Genomic DNA, 18,101 nt, shown 5'->3' with positions numbered 1-18,101 from the left:
GCAATATTCTAAATAGATGACAAACTCTATGTAAAATTCAACAATATTGAATCACTATAATCATGACAAAAAATGAGAGACAAAAATCGAGCAATTGGTTTGTTTTCCATTAAAAATTTTTTTTGAAAGAGCATGGTCGAAAACATGGGGTAAACTACTTTTTCTTTTTTCAAATTTGTACTTATTTTCTCTCCTAAAAATAGTCTTAAAAGACGTTCCGTCGCTGTTTTCATTTTTGCTGCTGACGTCACAAGTGAACAAGTCGCTAGGATTACCAGAATAAAGTTTCAGAACATTGCCAAACTTCACCAAATTTTATTTATTTAACAATTCTGGTTCCGATAATAATTACTCGCAGTGAAAAATCACCAAAAGGCGATATCTTGCCAGGAAAGACAACCACGTGCTCCTATTTAAGATGGCGGTCTTCACTTGTGACGTCGCACGATTTAACCTTTTTAGAAATCAGGCATTTTAAAGAAATTAATTAAAACTTAATGATGGAAAAATTCAAATATTTTCTATCCCCACATTACATTCTTTTGCTTATTCTACCTATTTCAGTGACTGAAGGAAACACCCTCATTAAAATCAGCAATGGAAATGAAAGTCATAGAGAGAAAAAAGACAGTTGTTCAAAAACAAAGAAGTCAAGTATTTAAAGTTGTAAAAAATTTTTCCTTTTTAACTTCTATTTCACTTAATATAAAAATTATAAAATATGGTTACATAAAATATAAATTACGTTACACTAATCTTATGTGATTTCAGGAAATAAATCGGGAAAAGGGATGAAAAAAGTTAAGGACACGTTTTTTCCTAATCCTACTTTGCATATACATTTATCACGAAAAATATGTCTCCCATATTTACCTTGGGTATTCGTTTTCAGGTCAATATATCAGAAATACTTCGGTATTGGAAAGAAAATAATCTGCCTGGAAAGTATAATAAAATCTCTTTCTGGGTTCAGTAGTCTAACATCTCTCCAGGATATGTTTGATATGAAAACAAGATCAATTTTGGAAAGATACGATTTTTTTCTTGAGCTTTTAAAGTACTTTTGTCACGTACTTGCAAGGAAAAAGGAAATATTACATTAAATATAATACGCAGATGGTTTTTTTATTTTTAGTGTAAGACACTTCTAAGGGATATTCCTTACTGCATAGAGAAAAAATATACTTTATTAGTCATACAGAACCTTTTTCTGAAGCAAAAGTTTAAATCTTTGTTTACATGGTGAATTAAATGCACTGCAAGTTTTCGTTTAGCTTTGCGAACAGTATCTTAACCTAGTCTTATTTTCGTGTATTTGTTTAGCTGCTTCTGAGAAGCTATTTTACTTTTAAAGTTGAAGAATTGTATGATTACTAAGATAACTATCACTGTAATATTGTAAAATGTTCCATAAAATAATCTGGTTTTAAACTGGCTGCTAGGAGCAAATAATGTAAGTAACACCTAAAATCAGTAAAAATACATATTTAAATAAATAAAAATTAAAATAAAGTGAACAAAATATCATTTGAAAAAAATAGAAAAAAAAAAATAAAAAGAATAAATAAAGAGTTGCGCATTAGTTTATGCCTGTTTTTTTATCCGGTTTAGAAACAAAATATACCAAGGGCGCATCTCAACTTTTCTCTAGAGAGATCTTGACATGTTTAGGAAAATCTCTTATTAAAAAACCATACGATAGTATAAAAATGAAAAAGTCTTAATAAGTAACAATCGAAAAGCATAATATAACATGTTTTTGGACACATATGTTACTTTTCATCGTCTCTCAGTTGTTGAAATATGAGAGTAAGTATTACGAAATTCTTAAAGTATTTCGAAATTTTAAGACAAGTCCCCAAATTTTGCGAGTTTTTGTGTGAAATGGATGACGTTCAACACGCTTTGCATGGATGTTCTGCCGCAAGCAGATGGTGAAGTCGCGGCGTAACTTTCATTTCGCGCCAAGTCTTCAAATTTGGTGACATTTCTTAAAATTTCTGCAGATTTAAAAACATTACATCTCGATAATAGGGATACGGGGGTAAACAAAAAGTTTCACTATGCTCTTTCCATTCAATTTTTTTTTCATATTAGAATGGGGTTGTTTCCTTCAGTTAAAAGTACTACTTTTAGTCACAAAAATTGTTTGAATAAGCAAAAAAAAAGAAAAAAAAAAAAAAAAAACATGGATCCAGAAAGTACTTTTATTTTCCCAACAGTAATTATTTAATTAATTTTTAAGACGTCCAATTTTTCAAACAAGGCGTGGTCTTTATGACGTCACAAATGATGCCCTTTGGCGCATTTTTCACTGCGTTTCCACGTTATGATAATCAAGCAGCGAATTAAAAATTGCCTCTACGCTTGCTATCAACCATATCGTTGCCAGTACACGTGAGTAAAGATGCGAATTAAATATTGTGCTCTTCTGAATGGCAACAGTGAATGGCATTTCATCCTTTGTGATGTTATCGGCAGAAGCGTTAAACAATAAAAGCGCACCGAATAAAATATTTTTTTTAAAAATATTAAACTTACTCAAATTATTTAAAAAATGGTCAGATCCTATGTTTTTAAGCATGCTCTTTCAGAAAAAAATACTTTTAAAATTTTGGAAACGACCTCATTCGCGTGGTTCTTTGGTTACACTCGTATCAGTACCACTGCATTAAAGTATCCATAGAGAGTTCTCCATTGTTGTGAATCAAAGCTCTTGAAAATTCAGATATGTAGCAAGAAAATGAACATTAAAGGTCTATCAAGTTACTTATTCATAGTTGAAAAAAGCTTTAAGTTTAGATTGAAATTGATGATGGTAATAAATGCTTTGATCTTTGGCAATTTCAAAGCGACTTAACTAGTAAGATTAGAGATTTGTGTTAAATACATCAATCCAATTTTGGATTTGTATTAAATTGTATTTGTTTATAATTTGTATATTGATGCTCTCCGTCCTGGGCAGAACACTTTGGTTGTGTTTGATGAGTGACGGTAGTTCACCGGTTAAAATAATGACGTCACCTGTAATGCTTTATCATTAGCTGACGTCAGTGCTGTCACGTGATCAACCGACCGGTCGCTACCGGTTGAGGTCGTCGAACGTATGCTTTGTTTCATAAACCTTTTGAAACGGTTGACAATATTGTGACACCCATTTTGAAACTAACGTTAGGTTTGCAATATACCAGGCAGCTCGGTTTGGATGTAAAAACCGGTCTGTCTGGCATATTGCATGCAGTTTTGCCTTTGCCCGCCTTATTAGGAACGGTAACTTACTGCTGATGAATGTTAGGTTTGTTACATGGCGTATGTACCTATCGAGACCTCCTGTAGATAAGGGAAAAAAGAACACTTGATTTTAATATTTTTAATTTTATTTATATGATGAACGACGTTTAAAGACTAACTAAATTTTCACTATGTGATACTAATATACAAGTAAGTGTTTACGAGAAAAAAAAAAAGATCAGATTAAATCTTTGAATTTTATTTAGCTCCTCATCATTTACCTTTTCAATATCAAATATCCCTAAAATACCCTATTTGCTTGAAATATATAGCTTTATTTAAAGCGGGAGGGGGGGGGGAGGGATCGTTACACAGTTATTGCGGATTTCTGTTTATCACTAGCTAATTCCTTTAGATAATTAAATGCACAAAATCGGTGAATTGCATCATTGCTGACGATAAGCAACAGCGATTACTCTAGGGTTAGTGTACTCAAACTTATGAACGAAAAAAATAGAGAGAAAACTTCTAGCCCTTGACATTCATTTGAATTTTTTTATGGTTTTTGCAATCACGAACTGCGATAGGACTTTACTTGTTGGGTTTCTTGTTTCTACAAATGGAATGGAGAGGAAATTTCTACCCGCTATATTGTGACTGGTGATTTTCTAGATTAGATAATACGAGGCATATCTATAAAAATGGGTAATTAGACTGCAGTAGTAAAGATCAGTTTCATGACCAATTTGCACTCACACATTTATCATTGGGGGGGGGGGGGGTGCGCGGGAACTTCCTTTTTTGAATTTGACGCTCAAAAATTACGAAGCATCACAGAGTGCTGGGGAGAGGCTCAACGGAAAGATCTGAATTTGGAAAGTATTGTTACATCACGCTTTCAGTTGGCATCATGCCTTGCTCGAGACAGCATGGCGCTTTTACTGTGGAGGCGTATTTTTCTAACGGCCTCTCGATCGGAATAAAGGACTTAAACTGGCCTGCACGCTCGCCTGATTTAGCCCCCTGCGACTAGTTCCTATGGGGTTATCTGAAGTCGTGGGTTTATACCGATCGTCCCCGATCCCTGGAGTAGAACACCTATAACTGGAGAGGCCGACGCATCCGCCATATTGGAGCAAGCGTACATCAGGGAAAGCTATCTTTATTGGCAATCATTCTCCAAACAGGGAACGAGAGAGTCGGAGAGCGAAGGCGAATATTAGGAAAATTTTGGAAACAGTTGGCGTCGTTTCCATGCTGCTAGTCACTTCGCGGGCTATTAATTATCCGTTTATTTTTTCTTTCTGCATCTGCTGGAAATCTGAAGAACTGAAATCTTTTTTAGAGCTGTTTGCACAATTTGCAGCCGAACAACCACCCATTTGACTTAATTTAGCCCATGCTGAAGAAATGTAAACATCAGCAGCAATTCTATCGCTACGAAGCACTGGATCAAGTTTGCTCCAAAAGGGCGGATGTGTCGGCTCCTCCACTATAGGGCCTTACCCTGGAGGACCCGAGGAACTCTTTTGAGCCGAAACTGCAAATGTACCGGTCGGCATGCTCCAAAGAGTTGACTGAAAGTTACAATAAAATAAATACCTTTGTGCTGAAAAGTAAAGTAAGAAATAACAACCTCAAAAAGCACAAATTGCGGATTACTGCAGACACGTGTCAGAGAGAGCTTCTGCCCTTTATTTGCATTCCTGTTGGTTCTTTATTGGTTTATAATTTTCTCATTGGTGTTTGGTTAATCCGCTATTTTTATCTTTTAAGCTGTTTGCTGTCTTGGCTTTTGTCGGATGTCTTTTCATCCATAAGCTCATTACTTTTTGCATTGAAAAAGGCGTTCATTGTAACGCCGAAACACGTGTCTGCAGTAATCTGCAATTTGAGCTTTTTGACGTTGTTATTTCTTACTTTACCAAACTTACGAGTTTGACTGAATCGGTGTATTGACAATGGAGGGCAACATTTACAACAACAAGATCTTGTTATCAAAACAATGTAAATCACAATCTCCCATTATTTGACAGAAAAAAGATAATAATAAATAATTTTTAGGCATGTATTTTTTTTTAAATTTCATTTTCACAAAATGAAGTTCCCTCGCGCCACCCTGTGTTTACAGCGCATACCGGTTTGGGTATTTTTATTTCGTATCAATTTTAAATGATTGGAAATAGTAATCTGGAAGTTTTATGTCTAGATAAGGTCTTGCTATTTAAGTTTCAGTATGACCGCCGATGATATGGATAGGCTAACATCCGGTTTACTGGTGAAAATGGACGCATCTATAAGTTTTCAGGGATTCCAGCTGTAGTACTCCAGTCAAATAAACTAAAGAACAAAAGGTGGTGAAAAATTATCTGAGTTTGCACAATGATTCCATGAATGACCGTAGATAATATAAGATTATAATGACCACCGATGAGATATGGAAAGGCTAACATCCGGTTTACTGGTGGATATGGACGCATGCATAAGTTTTCAGGGATTCCAACTTTAGTATCCCAGTCAAATAAACTAAAGAATATAAGGTGGTGCAGACTTTTCTTTGCTTTCATAATGAATCCCTGATTGACCGTAGACAATATAAGATTAGTAATACACGAAAATACACAATTGAAAAAAAAATCTTTCGCTCACGTTAACAAATGAGTTTTATTTTAAAGCGACTCTAAGAACAATTTCTTGACAAAAGCAGCAGAAAAACAATGAAGATTTGGAAACATCCTGCTTTTTTTTAGTTAAGAAATCGTATCTTTCAAACAAGTTCATTCCTAAAAATTCAAAACAATGATTAAATTAGTTTTCCTCTTTTTCTTGCAATTAGAAACTCACAGATTTTTTTTCTTCAAATGATCCTTACACAGGACAAACAAACAAAGGAATGAGTCTTAATTGAATGTGTCCAACTCACGCAAAGAATGTAAATTTAAAATTATTTTATACACATGAAAATTAACTCGATTCTATCTGAATAAACTGTTTCCGAGATTTTTTGCTTTGCTTTTAAATACTGCTCATGCGTTTCGTTGCTGAAAAAATTCAATAGGTTTAATCTCAGGAACTTCTATTAACGAATTCACAAGCTTCGAAGATTTAAAATTGTTTCCGACTGCTTTTGCTTCGATAGCAATTAATTGAAATTTCGATCCCAGCAGCATAATGGGAGATTTATAAGAAATTTTGTCTGGCTTTATTTTTAAAACAAAAGCTGCTAACAGAAGGGATTGTCTTATTTATTGTAGAGTATTGAAGTAAGTCGAATGTAACACAGATTTTTACGGTTAATATAGAGCTATGTAAAAATTTTTGGAAAGTGGGAATAACTGAGGCAGTGAAAAGCAAAGGAATGTAAGTGGACATTTTCAAGGTTTAAGTAAAACGCATTTAAAGTTGCAGCACTAGGTAGGGTTTCATTAGTATTTTTCTAAATCATGCTGTTTAGCAGCACCTACCAGGGCTACTAGTACTATCTCATAACCTAAAACAGAGTAGAGGTTCACCTTCCATTTGTACAATGTCTGCCGCTTATTAAAATTGCATTCGATCTGAGAACATTTTATTTTACACAGCGAGCAGCTAATTTCATCAACCGGCATACGTACACTTAAAAAATGAAAGGTTTTGATGTTTTAACCTGCCTACAACGATACTGTTGGGACCTAAAAAAATATCGTAATAGACAGGTTATCGTTATAGACAGTTTGACTGTTCATGCTAACATTTTGCTGTCCCCCCCCCCCCAAAATATTGTTATAGACAGGTTATCGTTATACACAGGTTTCACTGTACTCTAAAAACGAAATGAATTACTTCATTTAATTTTTGTTTTAAGTGTCCTAAAATACAGTTGATATTTTAAAGAAACATGAGGTAGGGTAGACCGACCAGTGAGTGAACACTACCCAGTGAAAGAACAGCGCGTCATTTCTTTAAAAAAAAATAAGCTTCCAAAATTTTTTTTCTGAATAAATTCACTACAAAAGCGTTTTTTATTGATATTCTAAGCTATCTGACACCTGATTGGTTACTTTGGATACGTATTTTTTTCCTGGAAAAAATTTGAAATTTTTACTGCCGTGAATCGTTTTTTCTTCTTTCAAAATAATAAGGCTGGTTTCGTGCTAGCAATTATTTTGATACATATTATTTTTATAAATAAATTTTATTTTTTAACTCTACGAAAGAAAAATTAAGCATTCATATTTAGGCTATGGATTTAAATTGTTTCAGTCAATGAAGAATGCGTAGATTTTCAGGTAGAGGGGTGTTCAGTCACTGGGTACGAAAAATTGCGAAAACCCAGTGAATGAACAATGGAAAAATTTCTTTTGATTTAAAAAGAAATTTGAAGTTTCTTTGAGATATTTTCATTTTCGTACTTTTTTGTAATGCAGATAGTTTTATATGCTTACTTATTTATGTATTTCATTATATATTTTATAATTTCTTTATTTTTGTCTTTGCAAACAATGCACTTTTTACTGAGTTTTATCTTTTATCTATCTATATCTCTATCTTCAGTAAATTACAACCCATTAGCCAGGGCTCGCGTTCAATCTTCGAGTTGAACCGAACCATTGCTTCGGTCACTCGTCTGGTCTGCTAATTCTATATTAGCTACCAGTTTGTTTCGCACTCTTTGCTTCCTTAAGAGGTTTTCCATCTCCAGCTCAATCACTTTCCTATGCCGGGCTGATGAGTGCTAATAAGCACGAAACTGCAGTCCTCGGCTGGAAATGACTGAGCTGGCGGTGTATTTCACGTATATCTCTATCTGTATATTAACCTACCTACATCTATCTTTCAATATCTTTATCTCTCTTGATAGATAGACAGGTAGATAAGAGGGATAGAGAAATAGAATATATATATATATATATATATATATATATATATATATATATATTAGGGTGTCCCAAGATATAATGGAGAAAATAAAATTTGTGAAATCGAATACGCATACCCTCCAAATTTTTTCCATTTCACCTCAGAAACATGAGAAAAAAGTTTTATTGCAATAAAATTACGGGAACCCGTGCCGACTTGAGGTCAAAGTTGGACCTAAAATCCTGTACGGCGACTACAGTGAAAATATTTCTAACTGTATAATTCCTTACTACACGCAACATCAATTTATTTAAAGCAGATATTTACAACAATATTAGACTAAAAGAAACATTACTGTACATAGTTTTATTTCAATGTTTGCTTTTTGCAGTCAGGATAGAGCTTCCGGTGCTCTTGAACGCAACATAACACAAATTGTTTTTGTTCCTCATCAGCTGTTAGCAAACCATTAAAGTCCTGCAGCATTTTTACCGCTCATTCAGCTGCATCATTTACTGCTGTAAGCATTGAGACAGTCTTTTTCACATCAAGGAATGAAATATTATTGACCATACCATAAAAGCTGGATGAATTTTTGTAGAGCAATTTTAGAGATGATTGGGTCCACATTTTCGTACTCTTTTCAAAAAGCACAAATCTTTTTTGGGTGCTTTGACTGCCAAAATGCATTGAAGCTATGGTTTCACGTATATTGTCACTAAAAACAAGCAGACATGAAACAATGCTTCATTTTCCTTCGTATCTAATTTTAGTTATGAACTAAGCAGTAATAGTTTTAGGGAGTAAATCGCTCGAGCCATCCATCGAGCTTGGTGCATGGCTCCCGGTGGTCGTATTTTAAATTCATTTTCTGTATCTCCACCTAAAAATAGGATAGGCAGTTCTATCAACTCTTGATAGTCACCCCTGACCATAATATTATTAAGTTCAGCACGGTAAAAGTCAAGTAAATTTTCCAAGTTAGGGTACAGTTCGGAAAACTCTGCAGCTCCTCCATAGCACTGTATTTTAGTGGGATAGATCAGTTCATATATATGATGAAGGCAAGCAAATGAAAGCATTTCTCTATCAATATTTTGCTCAAGAATAGCGCAAGAACCACTTAAAGGACCTGTTTTGGAAGCTGTAGTATCACAACATAGAGTTTTAACTTTGTCTTCAAAATTCCAAACTGCCTTTCAAATAGCCTATGTTTGTTCTTTTCCTGTAGAATTATCCAGTTTAGACTTAACAATGAGTTGTTCGTCACATCCATGTGAAATAACTACAGATAAGCGATCTTCTTTTGATTTTTGAGCAGCAAAAGTAGGCAACAGTTACATATTCCAAGGTAAATTCACTACGGTACCTCGTACTGAAAACCAATTTTTATTCTTTCCTCGTGATCCTTCCGCTTTTTGGTTCGAATTCTTTGAATTGAAGATTTACCTATGGAAAATTCATCAATGTTACACCCAAGTACGTCAATAGTAGCTTCAAGAATAAACACATAATCTCGTATACTTGGACACCTGTCCAATGAAGCAACTGACTTTGGAGTAATAAAATCGCTCCTCATTACATATTTACTTCTTTCAGGTTTTGATACTACTTGTTCCAGGTTCTCATATACTTGCTCCAGGTTCTAATATACTTGTTCCAGGAACTGATTTATATGTTTCAGGGAAATCTTCTGAATTAATATTTTCACTAGAGCTCAAAGAAGAATCTTCTTGTACAGGTTCATACAATTCCGTGGATGTTGAAGCGGAATCGTATTTAATGCGCCTGTTTTCTTCTTTGACTGCTCAAAGTCGAACCCTTTCCTCTTTGTCAGCCAGTTTTTTTATCCGCTCCACCTAAAGTGACCACGTCGGCCGTACTCTCTTTGGAGTTGCAAGAAAATCCCATCTTCGTCTATTTTGATTAACCGAAGTGCATCAGCATGTGCAATATTGAATAAATTGTTTAAATTTCTCTCAAATACTTATTGACGCTGTCTGAATACTTCTTGCAGTTTCTTTGCATTTTTTTGTAAGTCTCTCCAAGTTTGATGCTGGTTTTTCAGTTTATTCACTCAATTTGGCAACGATTTGGTGGGAATGCGTGCCTTTTCCCAAAAGATGATGCATTCCGAATAGCGAGATTTGCACTTTCACTGATGGATTTACTTCTCGAATGTCATAAAACAAAACAGACAGAACTTGTCCATTAGAGGAAAGTTTCATGCCCGTAATTTGGGTGTTTTACGCGACTCCTATTAAATATATCTTTTTTCGAACTTTGCAGTTCCACTGCCATGTTTCGTTTCCTATGAAAGGACTCTACTGCGCGCGCTGACCGGAATATATTCGTACTGACACATTTGACGGTTTGCAAATTGCCAAGGATAAGCCCCCCCCCCCCAACATATGTTTTTCTGTTTTCATTTGTTTTCTGTACGCTATTTACTGCCGCTTTGAGCTTCGCAAAGTATTGCGTCGCCAGCAGTCGCTTGCTTATGAATACACGTGCTATTTACACGTTTAGGCGCAAGTCGGCACCAGTTACCGTGCTTCAAATTGCATGAAACTTTTTTTACAGCGGTTTTGATATAAAAGGAAAAAAATAAGAGGGTATGCGTTTGAAAAAAACGACTTTCATTTTTTTGGGACACCCTAATATATATATATATATATATATATATATATATATATATATATATATATATATATATATATATATATATATATATATATATATATATATATATATATATATATATATATATATATATATATATTAGGATCGATAGGTAGATAGAGAGACTAATATAGAGATAGATAGCTAGGTAGATAATAGATATATAGACAGGTAGATAGACCGATAGATATAGATAGGTAGATATATTGATAAGGGGATATTTAGATGGATAGGTAAATAGATAGACAGGTAAAAAAGCAGGTAAATTGATAAATAGACTGATTAGGATAATAGATTGGTAGATATTTAGATGTACAGACATATAAATAAGTAGATAGTTAGGTAGATAGAGATAAGTAGATAAATAGATAAGTACATATATATGGATAAGTAGATAAGTGGACAGATAAGTAAATATATAGATAGATAAGCAGGTAAGTAGATAAATAAGTTGATAGATAGATATATAGATACATACATAGATAGATAGATAAGTAGATAAGTAGATAGATAGATATATAGATGGATAGATAAGTAGATAGATAGATAGAAAAATAGATAAGTACATTGATAAATAGGTAAATAGACATAGAGATAGCTAGATAGATAAGTATATAGATAGATAGATAAGTAGATATATATATAGATAAGTACATTGATAAATAGGTAAATAGACAGAGATAGACCGATAGATGTGTAGATAGAAAAATAGATAGAATGATATATTGGGATAGAGGTATAAAAAGATAAATATAGATAGATAGATAGATATAGATAGTTATATAAATGGATAGATAGATAGATCTCAAAGAAACTTAGTTTCTTTTTGAATCAAAATTTATCATGTTCATTCACTGGACCAATTTGTGCTCATTTACTGGTTCGAGGTGTTCATTCACTGGGTCTATTTTTTGTTAAATATTTTTTACTATGCTCTTAAAATATTAGCTTATTGTTGTTTGATCAACAAAATTGGAGAGTTAAGATTCAATATCATTTGAAAGTTAACAAAATGTTTTATAATTTTTAACATTATATTTTCCTCTTTGCTCTATAGTGCATCGTATAACATGAAGCACATTTCTGTCATCTACTAAAGAGGGCAAATTTGGCACTAAGATTTCTTCATCTTCTCATACTGATTCTTTCACCTCTTGATGCTTCAATATAAATTTTTTACACATGATGTCAAACGTTTGATTTTATAAAACGGCGATATTGATTTTATTAACGGTTAGTTTTAACATGTTTTCGTATTGCAATGTTTCTGTTTTTCTAGATATGATTTTGAAAATCGGTCGATTCTTTAATCCAGTGATTTTATTAGTGGCGGCTACTCTACTGGATATCTCAAAGTTTTTAATTTTGGCCCTTTTTCTTCTCACTTCCTCAACTGTTCCATGGCTTAAACGTTTTTGTTTTGAATGGAAGATGAAATTTTTTTGAGTAATTTCAATATTTATTTCTTGTGAATGATTAAATTTTGTATTAAATTTTGGTTCAAAAATGAAAGGAGGCGTTGAATGGTATAGATGTAAAACAAATAAATGAACAAGTATATTGTAACCATCACAAAACTTTCTTCTGATTTCATCGCTTTTACGCATAGTCGCTACTACCAAGTTTTGAACAACAAAAATCAACGGTAACTAAATCACAGACCAAAAAATTACTTTCGACAAGGTATTTTTCTTTTTGCTGCAGCTTCAATAGTTGCGCAGGTATTAATGTTCAAAGTTGATTAACCTCTGAATAAAAAGCAATTTCTCTCCACTTTCTTTTATTTTTATGATTCCTGGAAAAGCCTTCGACACTTCTTTTTGATAAACAATAAAATAACGTGATTAGAATGATTTGATTTCTTGAAACTAGAGAACAGGATAATGTGGGTGGAGAATAACTAGTAATGTTCTTCTGTCATTGTTCTGAAACATCCCAAGGCCAAACAATCATCCACCACTGGGCTAGTCCCCTCCCTCCTTTTTTTGATCCACAAACCAGTAAACATTTCTAAATCTATTTCGTCGACCAGAGAACCCTATAATTATGACCGTTCAAAAGAACCCTATAATTATGAGACGCTAACCGGTAGGTTTTATTTTTATCGTATCTACAAGCGTATTTCACCCAGGGCTGTGGAGTCGGAGTTGGATTAACTTCGGGATAAAGGAGTCAGAGTCTTAGAAAATTTGGCGACTCCAACTCCGGGCTATTTTTTTCTTCAATTTTCACTGACTCTCTTTACACTTTTTGAAAAACTAACTACCTAATTTAATCCAATACACGTATAGGGGACGTACTAATAAGAAAATAACTGTCAGAAGCAACCAGCTCGCTTGATTGTTTATCTTACTTTCTGTAATAGCTACCTACATTGTCCCTTAGTTTGCTGGTTTTATAATTTTCCTTAACTAATAGCAACTGTTAGCTAACGGTTTTCTTGCCAAACATTTTCTAATTAATCACTTCCAAATAAAATAATAATTTATTTTTTCTTCAATCTCAGTTATAAAATAGTAAAAGGAATGTATCTGGAGCAAGTCGGGACCTGTAGCTCGGGAAGAAACTTCTGAAGGTGTTCGGTGAATTCAAATAAAAAATGGTGCGAAAGCACGAATCCAAAAGATCCGGTGAAATCTATTTGGTTTTTAAATCTAAAGACTATATCCAGTATAAGCTTAGTTACTAAAAAGTATGAAATAAAAAAAAGGATATGATTTATTGGTTACAACACTCAATAATTGCAGTTAATCCTCATATTATGGTTACTTCTGAAGTAGCCATTAAAATTAAAATTAAAAATTGAACGAAGAAAAAAATAGGTATAGTAAAAGTTATTCGTAATAAGCTGTATACCACAGCATTTTGTGCAAAATTTGCTCCAGACGAACATGTACCCGGCCTCTCCCTGCAATATAGTGCCCTATTTTCGTTTAAATTTTATAGATGAAATATGATTTAAAATTTATTCGGGAAAATTTTCAAAATAAAGTATTCATATTTTTTATAAACTTTGAAATAAACTTGGGAAATCACCTATCAGATGGGTGTCAGCCAGGTAGGACCGATCCCTTTCAAGAAAGGTTTTTTGGCTTAACAAGGAATTTTATTTTTCCTCTCAAGTTACAGCGTTCAAAAATTGAAAGCACACGATTTGATCAACATCTATTGGTTTCTCATTAAAATGGGAGCAAATTAATCCTTTTCGGTTTTTAAAAGAATGGAATTTTTAAGTAATTTTGTTCTAAAAATCACAAGTATTGAAAAATTCAAATTTGCATTTCGAACGTTGTACGCATCTTAGGTTTACAATAAAATACGGCGCGAAATTTTCATAAAAAGTCATTAGTGTTTCAATCTTTGTTTAGGGGTTTTCTCTCTTCCCATGAGGGGGGAAAATTCAAAATAAATAAACAAATAAATAAAAATTCCGGAGCCAGAGTCGGAAGTTTCAAAATCCAGGAGTCGGAGTCGGCCATTTTCCTTGGACTCCGCAGCCCTGGTTTCACCCCCGCCAATGAAAACTGGAAAAAAAAAAAAAAAAAAGATTCAAAAATTTAGTCAATCGTACCTTTTTCTTTGTATTTTCAATAAACATTCGGCATCGTGGATAATAAGATGCAAAAGAAACTAGACCAAACAATTTCACGTCTTGAAAAAAAAAAGAAAAAAAAAAAACTGAATTACTCCATCTAGGGCCGGATTTAGACTTAAACAGGCCCTAAGCTATTTCAGGTATGGGGTCCTTTTTGTGATACGGACAACTTTTTTCTATCGGTGGCGAAAAAGGCCATTTTGTAAGCGTTTTTCCTTTTTTTTCACAATGATTATATTTCTTTAATACATAAACCAAGCTTTACTTTTCTGTTTGTTTTTTAATGTGGTTCCTGCTGTCCTTTTTGAATTGACTATACGAGGGGGAATGGTATCAAGAGAGTGATACAGACCTCCTCTTTAATTGGGGCATTGAATGCCTCCAATTTTAGGGATCCGCGTGGTCCTTCCCCGGAAGGAAGTTTTGAAAAATATGGATAAAATTCTGCATTTTGAAGAATTTTGAGGAATAATAGGAAAAACAAAACTGTTAGGAATAGGCAAATTAATACCTTTTTTAAACTTACATACTCTTTTGCAAATTTTGAAAAAACACAGTGAAAATTGCGTTTGGGTCGACAAATCAATGACAACCATCGACAGAGAGAAAGAATGAGGGAGGAAAAAAGATAATGCATTGTCACTTGCTCACATTGACTTTCAGTACAGTTAGTTTTTGATCATCTCTTAATCATGGGTGGATACACACTACTATTTTTTTGTTCGGGGGGGGGGGCACGCTGATGAGTGACCCCCACATTCCTCTACGAGCGAACTTGCGGTTTTGGTTGTGAAAAATTTCTGAAACTGGTGTCAATAAAAGTCCCCAAATCGGCCAGGAATAACGCACTTAATTGGACAAAAACGTTACTAATTAATTTCATAAACAATGAAATAATGTAGTATTTCAAACGTTTAATTTAATTTTTTTTAAATGAATTGAAAAGATCACTGCAATCGTTTACATTTTATTCATAAATTGTGGATGCATAATAGTGTCGGCGGTTTGGGGGGGGGGATGTCATGACCCCCCCTGTATCTGCTCCTGCCCCCAACCCACCGACAAATACAGCAATAAATTCAGTATAAAATGATCAATGGAAAGAAAAATCTTTAAAAGAAATTCTATGCATATTTACAAAATAGGTAACAGGAGAGTAACATACTGCCCATTTGGACCATTCATAATTCATACACTTGATAAGAAATGAAATTAAAATACACTTTGCTTATGAGTTACAAAGACTTATTTTATTGTTTTCAAGGTCTCTAGAACAATTAAAATTATTTTAGGTGCTTCATTTGCACCTTTCCTTTGTCGTGAAATTAGGGCAGTTAGTGACAAGGGATTGGTAAATCAAGAGGCATGACGTCACACATTCTAGTCAAAATTAGGCCTCCTACACACGAGGCAACTTAGTCTAATCAACTTTCGTACAGGCAGTTATCAGGAGGTTTAACCTGATGGAATAGTGAAGGAATCGCCAGACATCCTTCTCACGACAATCAACCCATCAAGCACATGAGAGGGTACTATTCTCATCTTGATGAGTTGGTTGAACTTTTTTTATTGATTCAACTCAATGAAGCTTGCCAAGCCTTCTCTCTACACACGAGTTAACTAGTTGAGTCAACTCGGTTCAGTTTTAACAGCATTGTGGAGCAGCTGCTCGAATAAATTCAGCTTATTGGAACAAAAGCTGTTTCTAAGTTGCCTTATGTAAAGATAAGGACATAACGCCTGTCAACTAGTTGACAGGCAACTTTTTCGGTAGTTCATTTAACTAAGTTGCCTCATGTGCAGTAGGCCTAAAATCTTTTCATAGTCATAAGTTTGGAAAATGAAATGTGACTTGTGAGAAGAGGAGGGAATTGAGTACGGCGAAGTGTGATACTTTGTGACAAGGGAGGAAGTAGGATTACGGTTAGCCCTAAACTTACGGATTTATGACTAGCCTTAGTGTTACGGTTAGCCACAAACTTGTGGTTTATGGTTAGCTTCAGTGTTACGGTTAGCCCCAACGTTATGGTTAGCCCGAAAACGGTTAGCCTCAAAATTTTACATGTACGGTTAGCAATTTTTCTGGTTAGTCTCAAAATAATTGATAAGTTTTTGGACACGCTATTTCCGTTTTATATTAATGTTTTATGCGGTAGTAAAATTCCATGCAGGATTTTTTTTTTGAAGAGGAAAAATAAAAATTTCTTTATAACTAATTCCTAAGAATCAATACCTCTCTAGGTAACACCAAACACTGCTTTCTTCCATTACTTTTGGTAAAAACCACATCTCATTTGATTACTAAGCGTCTTCATGGATAATGCTCATAATACCAATATATATTTGATAGCCGTCTGAATTGAAAAATAACTTATAGCTGCTATACAAACGTCTGTGACCTTTGTAATATGATCCAACTTATTTTAACATTTTCTCGACGTAATTATATATTCTCGTCACGTTCGATTCCTTCATTTTCAATTTCTTCGGCACGTTCCTTCAAAATTTAATAACGACGCTACTCATTGATCTCTCGAAGTGATTTTATCTCAAAGAACTTATTTGTTCCTTTTCTTCCGGAAGTAGTAAAAGCAGTGCGAAGTATATATTTTACTCAGTTTAAATATTTAAATAAAGCGTGTAGAATCAGAACTATTGGAAAATAAGATATTTAATTCCAAAACTATATTTACTTTTAAAAAAGAATTTTCTTGTACTGGCATCAATTTTATCCTGTTACTTTACTTTATATATATATATATATATATATATATTAGTGATGTGCTGGATCGTTAATTATGTATATCCGCGGATGCAAATGATTCGTGTAAGACGTAAATGTGGATACGGACCTTAACTGTTTTACCCAATTTAGTCCCGGTCCTGGGGAAAAATTTGAGACGGAAGGTATTCCCGTTAGAATAAATGCGCAACGTGTTTGAAAAACCTCATTTTCACGAAAGCAACATGAATATGATTTATTCGCAAGTGAGGTTCTAAGAAGAGTAAGGCCTGGGCTCCACATGCGCGGAAAACCGAAAGCGTCGGCATAAACGGAATTTCCGATTCAGTCGTATTTCCGCGCAACGGGTGGTTTTGAGAGCAGAAAAGACAACGCGGAATTCTAGAGCGGAATTCCAGAGCGCCATCTGCAGGTGGCTTCTGGACGCTCAGCTTTTTGTTTTGGTATCAGCGGAAAAAATGGATGATCAAGATGAAGAGATTGCCGTGCCGAATTACATTTTTTAAATTTGACCGCTGCAATTGAAAAATAAATAATTAAAATAGAATGAAAAAGGGGAAAAAAAAATAAAAAAAGCATTCTAGGCAGCTGAGGAAGATACTGCAAGAACGGGAAAAAAACTAGGCTTTCAAGCTACTTTGATAAAAGAGCTGAAGGTGAATTCTACCCATTCATGAACGATCCACTGTAGATGTTTTTATGATGAGCTTAGATTTCGTGAATTTGACATTGCTGGAGCCAAAAAAAAAAAAAAAAAAAAACACAAAAAAAAAAAAAAAAAGTGAATGAATAAATATTTACTGAATAAAACTCGAAACAAAACCATTCAGTGTGGGTAAGAAAAATTGAAGATCATGAAAAATTTAGATTACATACGACGTATATTATTTCTTCCCCTTTTTGGATAATGAAACAATAATAATTTCAATTATTCATTCATATTTCAATATTTTAAATTTGATTTAATATTTCATTAAGGAAAACTATTGTTTTTCTAAGAGAGCAATTTGG

Source organism: Uloborus diversus, chromosome 6 (assembly GCF_026930045.1).
Source record: "Uloborus diversus isolate 005 chromosome 6, Udiv.v.3.1, whole genome shotgun sequence".
In the NCBI taxonomy this organism is placed as follows: Eukaryota; Metazoa; Arthropoda; class Arachnida; order Araneae; family Uloboridae; genus Uloborus; species Uloborus diversus.
This window is presented reverse-complemented; position numbering follows the sequence as displayed.